Source organism: Heteronotia binoei, chromosome 1 (assembly GCF_032191835.1).
Source record: "Heteronotia binoei isolate CCM8104 ecotype False Entrance Well chromosome 1, APGP_CSIRO_Hbin_v1, whole genome shotgun sequence".
NCBI classification, from domain to species: Eukaryota; Metazoa; Chordata; class Lepidosauria; order Squamata; family Gekkonidae; genus Heteronotia; species Heteronotia binoei.
The window spans coordinates 250,644,752-250,656,585 of record NC_083223.1 but is presented as its reverse complement, the minus strand read 5'-3'; positions in this window follow the sequence as shown (position 1 = coordinate 250,656,585).

Genomic DNA, 11,834 nt, shown 5'->3' with positions numbered 1-11,834 from the left:
CAACCCAAGCAAAGCACTTATAGGGACTTCAAGTGGAGGGGGGAGGCATCCGGTGGGGAAACCACTGAGGCAGGAAGAGGGGGAGGGCTGGTATTTTGGGAGTTAGTGTCAAATTGTGTGTGTGTGGGGGGGGGGTTGTGTGTGTGTGTGTTTAGGGAGAGCTTAATTTGCCCTTTGGAACTTGTGCTACAATAGTGGAGTGTCTCTTAGCATGTGCAGAATGCCTTCCCGGTACCACCGCCATTACCTTGCATTTGGAAGTAAGGCCCCTTCAGAAGAAATGATACGTACAAATCTCTGCACATCTCCCTTTCTTAAGAAATCAAGCCACGTACATAGCATCTGTTTACTATAACTGACATCTATGGTTTCATAATCTTCGCTTCCAGGACTGCCATTGCACAATCCCTCTGTGCCCCAGTCATCCACTGGATTCTCCACTATCTGCATCCCTTCTCTCTCTGCCCTCCCCCCACCCCTGCCTGGTTGCAGCCCCCAGGCCCATCCCACAATGAACAGTCTCTTGCCAATGTTCTTTTGTTCTTCTCTAGTCGGCCTTGAGCCGTCTTTGGCTCAAAGCAGCAGGTTGTTGGAAGAGACCCAAAGGACAATCCTGCCACTCAAAAAACCATCTTCTCTGTTTCCCACTTCTTGCAAACTGGTGTCTGCTGCTCTGAATAGGGTGGGAAAGAAGGCTTTCTCCCTTCCCCGCAACATCTGGGATTAAACAGGAGAGAAATTATATCAGATTCCAAATGGAAAATGATCACTTGTACTTTGCACGTACGTAGAACTTCAAAATGATCCATGTATATTATTTTATCAGTACAACAACGCTGAAAAGTAGGCCAGCATTACCCTCCTCATATTGCAGGGGGGTGTTTGGGTATGTGAGAGTGATCAGTTTATATAAGGCCATTTAGGGACTGGGGAGACTACTCTTTAGAAACTGGCAAATGAACCTTTTCCTCTAACATAGAGAAAATAAGCACAATCACTCAGATTAGCAACTCCACTGCATTAGCTATCAAATATTAAGGAATCTTATGAATTCACAAACACCTCTGAACACAGAACGGTGTACTTTTCTGTTAATAAATACAACAAGCTGGGAGCTAGAAAGCTCTTGTAGGTTTGCCAATCTCCAGTTGGGGGCAGGGGATCCCCTGGTTTGGAGGCCCTCCCTCCACTTCAGGGTTATCAGAAAGCGGGGGGGGGGGTTGAATGTTCACTGGCCTCTCCATTATACCCTATGGAAACTGGTCCCCATAAGGTATAATGGAGAATAAATCTGTAGGTATCTGAGGCTCGAGAGGGGGCATTTTTTGAGGTAGGCACCAAATTTTCAGCATAGCATCTGGTGCCTCTCCTCACACACCCCAGGGGTTCCAATTCTATGAGCCCCAAAATAAGGTGCCCCAATTCTCCATTATTTCCAAAGAAGGGAAGATTTAAAAGTCCCATTAAATGTGATGCCCAGAATTCCCTTTGGAGTTCAGTCATGGGGTCACAACCTTGCTCCTGGCCACACCCCCTAAGTATCCTGGCCACACCCACAAAGCCCCCAGATATTTCCTGAGTTGGATCTGGCAACCCAATCCTTTAGGATTCTTTAAGAATTTGCCTATTCTCACATAGATATCTTACTTTTTTCCTTCTGAAGAACAGAAGTTCTCTCACATAGGGATGCCAATCTCAAGGTGGGAGCTGAAGATCTCCCAAAATTACAGCTGATCCCCAAACGACATTAATCGTTTTTAAATTAATACATTTCTTCTACTTCTGGAGAAAATGGCTGATTTGGAAGGTGGACGGCATAGCATTATATCCTGTCGTCACACTTCCTCCCTAAACCTCACTGTCTCAGGCTCCACCTTTTAATCTCTGGACTCAGAGCTGGGACCCCTACTTTCACACCTTGTCTGCTACTCTAATGCCACATCTACAACTGCTTTCCAAATCCCCCCTCCCATTTTGACGTTTTGCCATGTCACTGTGGGGGTTGTGCTGTTGAGTGACCACACCCAAAAGGACCCTACTCCTGGATTAGATGGAACTAGTTGCACAGTTGTTTGGATCCCAACCTCAGGATGCTGGTGGTGGCCCTGAAATATCACACCTGCAATGTTCAAAGGGAGAATCCAACAGGGAAATAGACTTCACTAACAAATTCAAGAGCTTGGATGGCCCAGGCTAGCTAGATCTTGTCAGATCTCAGAAACTAAGCAGGATTGGTCCTGGTTGGTACTTGGATGGGAAACCACCAAGAAAGTCCAGAGTTGCTATGCAGAGGCAGGCAGTGGCAAAATGCCAAATGCCTCTTGCCTTGAAAACCCTATGGAGTCATGTAAGTTGATTGTGACTTGATGGCACTTTCCACCAACTCAATGAACACAACACAAAACAATTCCCCCCGCCCCCCCAAAAAATCTTCCCAGGAATCAGGGATTCCTTGGGCACTACTGATGTTAATATCTTGCATATCCCACTCATTACAGATGTCAATTAATTCAGCTATACCAAGGGTGTTGAACTCATTTGTTATGAGGGCCAAATCTGACATAAATGAGACCTTGTTGGGCCGGGCCATGTCAGGTCGGGCCAGGCTATGCGTATACCTATTTAAGATTAAGTAGCAGAGATATAAAGTTTATAAAGGACACAGTCAAACACAATTACATTTTTTTTAAAAAAAACCCTTTAAACATGTTTAAGATGTTAGCACTTGTTGGTCTTAAAGATGCTTTCTTTGTATCTCTCCCATGGGATCCAGGGAACTGGGCAAGGGAAACTCTAGCTCTTTTCTTCCTTCCCCAGGGGACCAGGAGGGAAAGGAACCTCAGTCAATAGAAGGAAGAGAGGTTGGCTCAGTACCTCTGCTGTGCGATTGAGAGAGCCTGGAAAAACAGGCTCTGCCTTCCCTCCCTTCCTCCCCAAGGGAGGAACCTCAGCCAATGGAGAAAAAAAAGGTTTTGCTCTGTTACTCCTGGGCGATTGAGCAAGACTGATAAAGCAAGCTGTGATGCAGAAGGAAGCAAGAGAGAGGGAGAAGGAAGCAGATGACAGCCAGTTGCTTGGGGGCCTGATTTGGCCCCCGGGCCGTAAGTTTAACACCCCTGAGCTATACCATTGTAACTTCTAGGAATCTGCTTACCTTTCTTGCACTAAGTTTTATGCTTAATCCTACCTTGTTTATCTGTCTATTATTGCAGATGGTCCCACTTGCTCGGAGTGAATCAATTGTTCTCGGTAGTAGATCTTGTTTGAAATCTCTTTGTAACATCTCACACCCACCACATTTCAACAGTATGGATGTACACTTCATTGCCTCTGCTGCAGTGAGCTCTAACTCACAAAGTCTTATGTTGCAATAAGTCTTTTAAGGTGTCGCTGGACTCCTGATTTATTTTGCTGCTATAGACTTAATACAGCTGCGCCTTGGGAATTACCTGTAACCTTGAGCATTCTAAATCAGTCCCACCAAAATCAGAGGCACACACAGGACTGGGTAGGAACTGATTGCTTGCAGTGTGATGGCACTCACTTCTATAGATATCCATTGCGGGGAGGGGAACAGCGCTGGAAAAGCTGCTTAGCCATTAAGGCAGGGGTCCGCATCTTTTTTTAGACTGTTTTGGAATTCTGACATGGCATGGCAGGCACACCGGCCAAATAGATGCCACAAAATGTCAGCCACATGAGGCAGAGCCAGCCACTAAATGATTGCTTCATTTCAGTTACACAGTGCAAATATGGTTGCCAGCCTCCAGGTGGGCTTGGAGATCTCCCGATTTATACAACTGATCTCCAGCTGGCAGAGATCAGCTCCTCTAGAGAAAATGGCTGTTTGAAGGTGGACTGTATCTTGCTGAGGCCCTTCCACAAATCCTGCCTTCTCATGGATCCATCCCCCCCTTCCAAAGTCTCCAGGTATTTTCCAACACAGTCCTGGCAACCCTACCTGTAGTGGCAGCTGCTGCCAAAGCTACATTTAAAAAAAAATCTGCACAGCCAATCAAATCTCCAATGGCCAATCAGAAGCCCTGCTGGGCTAAAGTCCTCCCTGCCCCCTCCCACTCCCTAAAAACTTTTGGTGGGTGCCAGAAAAGGTGTTGCTGGATACCATATCACTATGGCAACCATGTTGGGGACCCCTGCATCAAAGCAATACAGGTTTTTCTGCCACCTTTAGTGCATACAGGTCAACACAGTTCTTGGCTGCCTCAAGTCCTCTCTTCTGCTCCACGCCTCCGCAAGGGCACATTTCAGAGGGGGTGCGGCTTTTCTTTCTCCCACCCCATGTTTCAAATTGCACAACTATTCCTCCAGAGGATCTTTACTTTTATTATTACAACAAATGCACTTTAAAAAAAGTATGGATTATGTACTTTTGTGTTTAATGTATCTAAACACAGTTTTTGGTTTCTGGCGTCCAACCTTTCAGGGGACTTCCCTCTGCCCATCAACTGACTTTACACCTCCTCCCCCAGCTGAGACCTGAAACAGGAGCCCTTGAACATCTGGAACAGGACCCAGCCTTTCAGATTAGAGGATGTGGTTTCTATGGTTGCCAACTGATTAGAGGATAAACCAGCCTGCTCTAGTCTTGCGGCTTGAATAATAGCTTGAGGCTCCTTGAGGTGTAGATTCTCAGCAGGTATGGTTTTTCACAAAACAGAAAGAATAAACACAATCACTTCTTAATTTGTGTGTACCCAACAGCTCTTAAAGGTATAGAGAATGGACAAAAAGTAAACACCCGCCCCCCAATGGCTTGGAAGAATTTAAATTTACCAACTGCCCAAACAACAAAACATCCTATCTCCTTAATGGGATGTTATTTACCCCATGCCATGAAAAGCTTCCACTGCCTATTTCCACACAGGACTTTTTCCTCTAGCCTTTTGGAACTCCTTCTCCTTCTTGCTGGTAGACTGGACAGATTCTGTTTATGCTGGAGACCATTTCTGTGGCCAAACAGTTTCTTGCCCACACTAACCATCTCCTCTAAAGCTCCTTCCTCTCTCCCCCAAGTTATCTACTTCTGAGATCTGCTGCATTTACTTCATTTGTTAAATGTATAATTCACTTTCTTCTCATGGAGCAAACATGGGGGTTCAAAGGAGATCGTCCATAGAAATCATACTGAGATGTACTTAGCGTCAGCAAGGTTGCTGTCCCTGCAATAGAGACTTACTGCATGAAAACAGGTAGCTGAAGCTTATCATAACAAGGAAGTAAATAGTGTTGCCTGGTGAATAGCATCCCATTTAGCTAGGGTTGCCAATTCCGATGTGGGGACAGGAGATCCCCCAGTTTGGAAGCCCTCCTGCTTCAGGGTCATCAGAAAGGGGGTGCGGGTGGAATGCCTGCTGGGAACTCTATTATTCCCTATGGAGACTTATTCCCATAGGAAATAATGGAGAATTGATCCATGGGTATCTGGGGCTCTGAGGGGGCTGTGCTTTGAGGTAGAGGTACCAAATTTTCCATGTAGCATCCAGTACCTCTCCCCAAAATACCCCCCAAGTTTCAAAAAGATTGGACCAGGGAGGCCAATTCTATGAGCCCCAAAAGAAGGTGCCTCTATCCTTCATTATTTCCTATAGAAGGAAGGCATTTAAAATGGTGTGCAGTCCCTTTAAATGTGATGACCAAACTCCCTTTGGAGTTCAAATATGTTTATCACACCTTTGCTCCTGGCTCCACCCCAATGTCTCCTGGCTCCACCCCAAAAATCTCCTGGCTCCACCCCCAAAGTCCCCAGATATTTCTTGAATTGGATTTGGCAACCTTACATTCAGCCTCTACTAAAGGATAAGACTCCTTGCCCCAGCAGCTAGCAATTCTGCATCTGAGTAAACATCTCCATAGACTGGCTGAGTTATAGAGAATTCTGACCTGCACAGCTTTTCTCTTCACGGTGCTGCAGGGTATGTGTGATATTATGGACATGTACATTATTTAAAAATGTGAAGTAGTATTGGAGATTGCAACCCATGTGTTCCATCTCCTGCAAAAGACATTTCTGTACAACTTTCCTGTACACAAGCAGAGCTCAAGACCTGGGCTGGGTCAAAAGTGTAAAGTTAAACAAACATGCCTCTGAGCACATGTAGAGATTTTTCCCTGAAGAAACTGCCTCACTTCCAGGTAAACCATAGAATGTCCTCAGACACAGATGCAAACAGTGCCGGATTAAACCCTTGGGGGCCCTCTTGCAAATTATCTCAAGAATCGGAACACCCACCCCACCACCCATGGCCCCTGCTGCAGCCTGCAGGCACCTTCTCAACAGCCCTTTTGACAAAGCTGTGGGGGAGAGGCAGAGAGAGGCAAACATGGTGACGCCAGCAGCAGCCACACCAGGCAAGTTAGGCAAAGGGCGGCTCAGTTGCTGGCTGGGTGTGCAGGCTCTGAGGGCTGCAAGCAGGGGGAAATCAGGGGGAGAAGCCAGCCCAGGGCCCCTAAGGACATGGGGGCCCATAGACCAGTACCTACTTGGCCCCATTGTTAATCCAGCCCTGGATGCAAGATGGTTTCAGGTGAGCAGCCATATTAGTCTGTGGTAGCAGAAAAACAAAATTAGAGTCCAGCAGCACCTTAAAAACCAGTAACATTTCCAGGGTATAAGTTCTCATGAGTCAAAGCTCCCTTTGTCAAATTCTGCTGCTGGACTCCTTCTATGCACAAGACTGGGTCTTTTAAGCAGATGTGAGTCCAGGCATGTTTCCTTTCAGAAGCTGAGTGTATAAGCCTGGCTTGGTGCATGGCACTAGATTCAGTGCTGAGCATTAAGAGCAGTTGTCTAAAGTAGCTACCTGTCAGGATTTCTCTAAGAACATAAAAGAAGCCATGTTGGATCAGGCCAATAGCTCATCCAGTCTAACACTCTGTGTCACATAGTGACCAAAAAAACCCAAGTGCCATCAAGAGGTCCACCAGTGGAGCCACTGTGCCCCCCGCCATCAAGTGCCATCAAGAGGTCCCACTGTGCCCCCCCCACTGTGCCATCACCTCCTGTGGCAGTGAATTCCACATGTTAATCACCCTTTGGGTGAAGAAATACTTCCTTTTATCAGTTCTAACCCAACTGCTCAGCAATTTCATTAAATGTCCATGAGTTCTTGGGTTATGAGAAAGGGAGAAAAGTACTTCTTTCTCTACCTTCTCTTTCCCATACATAATCTTGTAAACCTCTATCATGTCACCCCACAGTGGACGTTTCTCCAACATCTAAACATCTAAAGTACGCTACCTGTGCATTTTTTCCCCTTTTTGCTTTAGCTTGGGTATCTGTTGAGAGATGGGTTGTTACTGTAGTCTGTTACTGTAGTCTGTTTTCTTGACTTTCTTCATCCAGTTTCGCACTAGGGTTGCCACTTCTGGGTTTGGAAATACCTGGAGGTTTGGTGGTGGAACCTGGGGAGCGTGGGGCTTGGGGAAGGGAGGAGCCTCAGTGGGGTACAATGCTATACAGTCCACTTTCCAAAGCATCCAGGTGAACTGGTACCTGGAGACCAGCTGTAATTCCAGGAGCTCTCCAGCTACCACCTGGAGACTGGCAACCCTAGTTAAGCATACACATACCTCAACTTGTTCTCCTATACCTGGAAAAACGAGATACAATTAGTGTCCTTGGGATCCCTGGAACTTTGGAAAACATTTGAGTTGAATTCCACCTCCTGCACGTTTTGTTTTTCCTTTATCTCTAAAAGTTTTTTTTTTAAAGTTCAAAACTATTTTTACTATAATTACTTTTTAAATGAAGGCTGAAGATTCTAAGAAGGGGTCTGGAACATCTTGGCAGGGGCCAGACTCCCCAGCCCCCTCCTCTCCTCCAAAGCCACCAGCTTCCCCACCTTGTTCCCCACTCCGTCCTTTGATGCTGAGGCCTTGGGAGCAGGTGCAGAGCCATGTTTGCAGACAGCTAATCTACTCCAAGCAGATTCTCGCCTTTCTGTTCCCGCATGCATGCATACACACACCCCTTCCACATGCACCCCTGGCAGCCAACCTGGGGAGCTATTTATAGCACAGACAATCCTTTTCTGTTCCCCTGGAATGTCTGGCCCGAAGAAACAGCAATATAGAAAACAGGGAACTGGGCCTCCTCCTCTTGCTGGCTTCCTCCTCAATCTCTAACCTGTCAGTCCAGTGAAAAGAGACAAGTGTTTTTTATCAGAATAGCAGAGCTTCCTTTACTGGATGAGATTAATGGTCCATCTGGGCGAGCATCTAATTGGCCATCCAGGTGCCATTAGAATCCTGTGGCTGGAACATGACGATCTAGTCCTGCTAGGGTTGCCAAACCCCAGGTGGGGTCAGGGGAAGCCCTGGCTTGCAGACCCTCCCCCTGCTTCAGAGCCATCAGGAAGTGGGGGGAGGGGGGAAATGTCCGCTGGGCACTCCATTATTCCCCATGGAGACCGATTCCCATAGGGCAGCGTTTCCCATTTGCAGGGTCATGACCTGGTACCAGGCCACGCAAGCCTCAATGCCAGGTCGCCAGGGGTGGACCAACTCCCTTCTATATTTATCTTTGGTGTCGCAATGCAGCGCCGCGCTCCAGCCCCTGCCCCCCATGCCACCACCACTGACTGTAGCACTCTCTGAGCATCCTCCAGCTAGAGGATGCTCAGGGAGCGATACTGAGACTGCGTGCCAGACAGGCACGCTCCTCCGCCCTTCTTTGATGTTTGGAAACATCAGAGAGGGACAGGGAAAGCTCCTGGCTGGTGTGCAGTCTCTGTATCACTCCCTGTATCCTCCACCCAGACCATGGGGGGAAAATGGGCCACAGGAGGAGGGGGGAGTTTGGGAAACCCTGCATGGCATAAGGTATCATCAAGAATTGATCCACAAGTATCTGGGTCTCTGGGAATTGTTTTTTGATGTAGAGGGACCAAATTTGCAGCATAGGATCTTCTCAAAACACCCTCCAAGTTTCAAAAAGATTGGGCCAGGGGGTCCAATTTTATGAGCCCCAAAAGAAGGGGCCCCTATCCTTCATTGTTTCCAATGAAGGGAAGGCATTTAAATGTGATGGCCAGAACTCTTGTTTATCTGTCTATTATTGCAGATGGTCCCACTTGCTCTGTGCTTGTTACAATCTTGCTCCTGGCTCCACCCCCAATATCTCCTGGCTCCACCCCCAAGGTCCACAGCTATTTCTTGAACTGGACCTGGCAGCCCTGAGTCCTGCCCAGCTGTTTGTCTGTAACAGGGGGTCCCCAACATGATGCTTGTGGGTGCCCTGGCACTCACCAATATCTTTTCTGGTGGGCTTGCGCTGTGTTCACTACTTTTGGGGAAGTAAATCCTTAACGAAATTTTTTAAATTACAGGTTTCTTGATTCTGCTTTCTTCTGAATTGATTCTTCTCAGTCTTTGGAAACATAACACTATTCCAAAACCTAAAAGAGATTTGATACTGATTTCACTTATGGCTGCCAAAGCTGTTCCAAATGGAAAGATAAAATCCCCCCCCACCCTCCCCTCCCACAATACATGCCTGGTACTTAAAAACATAATGGATAAGATCACTGCAAATTTACAAACTCAAGATAACCCTCTTCAGCATTTACCTTTAATGGAGAAGTGGTCCCCCTCTCCTAGAAAGAAACCCTGCTGCATGCCATTTGCTATGGGATGTTTTGTTAGTTTGTTCTGTATTTAGCCTAAACTTATGACTGCTGCTATTACTATCTATTTTCTTTTGTAAATCCTCACTACCCCTGTATGTTGTGTACTGTACTTTATTTATATTGTGATACGATATATTTTTGTTGTGTTTGTCATTTTGTTTTACTATGTACATTGATATTTATTTCAATAAAGCTCTTTTTCAAAAAATCTTTTCTGGTGGCACCCTGGCCTCAGATTCAGCAGGAGCTCGCAGGAGAACAGCTCCTGAACCTTTCTGATGGCTCCCCTTCTCCTCCCCACCTACCTTGTCCATTGAATAGCAAATGCAGCTGCATAACAATCCCTGGATTAGGAGAGTGGGCAGCCAGCCAGCCACCAGGGGTTTTTTGCCATGCCCCCAGCAGCCCTCATCAACCCCTGGAGAAGCCCACACCACCCTGTATCCACTTATGTGATTTTGGGCAACGGGTCCGTAGCTTGCGGGCCTTTTGACTGGGAGGCGGGGCAGGAGAGTGAGGTTCTTGGGCTGGCTGAATCTCAGGCCAGCCCAAGCAGGCCTCACTCACCCGGGGCTCTCCTTTCTTGTGTTGGGTTTCTTTTGATTGGTGGGGGGCTGGCATATGCTAATAAGTTATGCTAATGAGCTCCACCACCTATTTTTCTACAAAATGACCTCTGATGGTACCCATCAAGTGTTTTTAGGAATTGAGCAGGTTCGGGAAGGACTTTTGTCCAGCAAGATTTCTGATTGGTTGTTGGAGATTTCATTGGCTGTGCAGATTTTTAAAAATGTTACTTTGGCAGTAGCTGTCACCACAGCACAAGGTTCTACATTAGGGTTGCCAAGTCCAATTTAAGAAATATCTGGGGACTTTGGGGGTGGAGCCAGGAGACTTTGGGGGTGGAGCCAAGATCAAGGCTGTGACAAGCATAATTGAACTCCAAAGGGAGTTCTGACCATCACATTTAAAGGGACAGCACACCTTTTCAATGCCTTCCTTCCATAGGAAGTAATGAAGGATAAGGGCACCTTCTTTTGGGGCTCATAGAATTGGACCCCCTTGTCCAATCGTTTTGAAACTTGGAGAATGTTTTGGGGGAGGCACTAGATGCTGTACTGAAAATTTGGTTCATCAACCTCAAAAAACAGCCCCCCCAGAGCCCCAGATACCCACGGATCAATTCTCCATTATTTTCTATGGGAATAAATCTCCTTAGGGAATAACAGAGTTCCCAGCAGACATTTCCCTCCCCTCCCCCCGCTTTGTGACGACCCTGAAGCGGGGGGAGGGCCTCCAAACCAGGGGATCCACTGCCCCCACCTGGGGATTGGCAACCCTATTCTACACTGAGTTACTGAAGTTAAGCAGGGTAGCAATCATTTTCTGGCTGGCTTTCTGCCTCCTGTGGCCAGGGCCGGATCTAGGGCGGGGGCAGAGGGGGGTGCTTGCCCCAGGCGCTGACAGAGGGGGGGCCACCAAATTGGAAGTCCATTGTATTCTATGGGACCATAAAATAGAATGGCCCATAAGGGGGTGTCATTTTTTAACTTTTCCCCCTTTCAAAAACATGTAGATCTGGTACGGCTTGTGGTACCCATTTTGTTGCTGTGCCCACCATGCTATGTCAGAATTTCAAAAGTGCTTGCAGGCTCAAAAAGTTGGGGAGCCCTGGTCTACAGCATCTGGTACTCAGGAGTAGGCTGCCTCTTAATTCTGGAGGCTCTATTTGGCTATCATGGCTGGTTGCTATGGAGAGGACCTAGGGTTGCCAGCCTCCAGGTGGGGCCTGCAGACCTCCTGCTTTTAAAATTGATCTCCAGCTGGCAGAGATCAGCTCCTCTGGGGGAAATGGCTGCTTTGAAGGGTGGACTCTGTGACATCGTACCCTGCTGAGGCTCCTCCCCTCCCCCAAACTCCGCCCTCTCCTGGCTCCCCTCCAAAGTCTCCAGATAGAGAGAGCCAGTTTGGTGTAGAGCGAGTTTGGTGGAGAGCCAGTTTGGTGTAGTAAGTGTGCGGTCTCTTATCTGGGAGAACTGAGTTTGATTCCCCGCTCCTCCACTTACACCTGCTAGCATGGCCTTGGGTCAGCCATAGCTCTGGCAGAGGTTGTCCTTGAAAGGGCAGCTGCTGTGAGAGCCCTCTCCAGCCCCACCCACCTCACAGGGTGTCTGTTGTGGGGGAGGA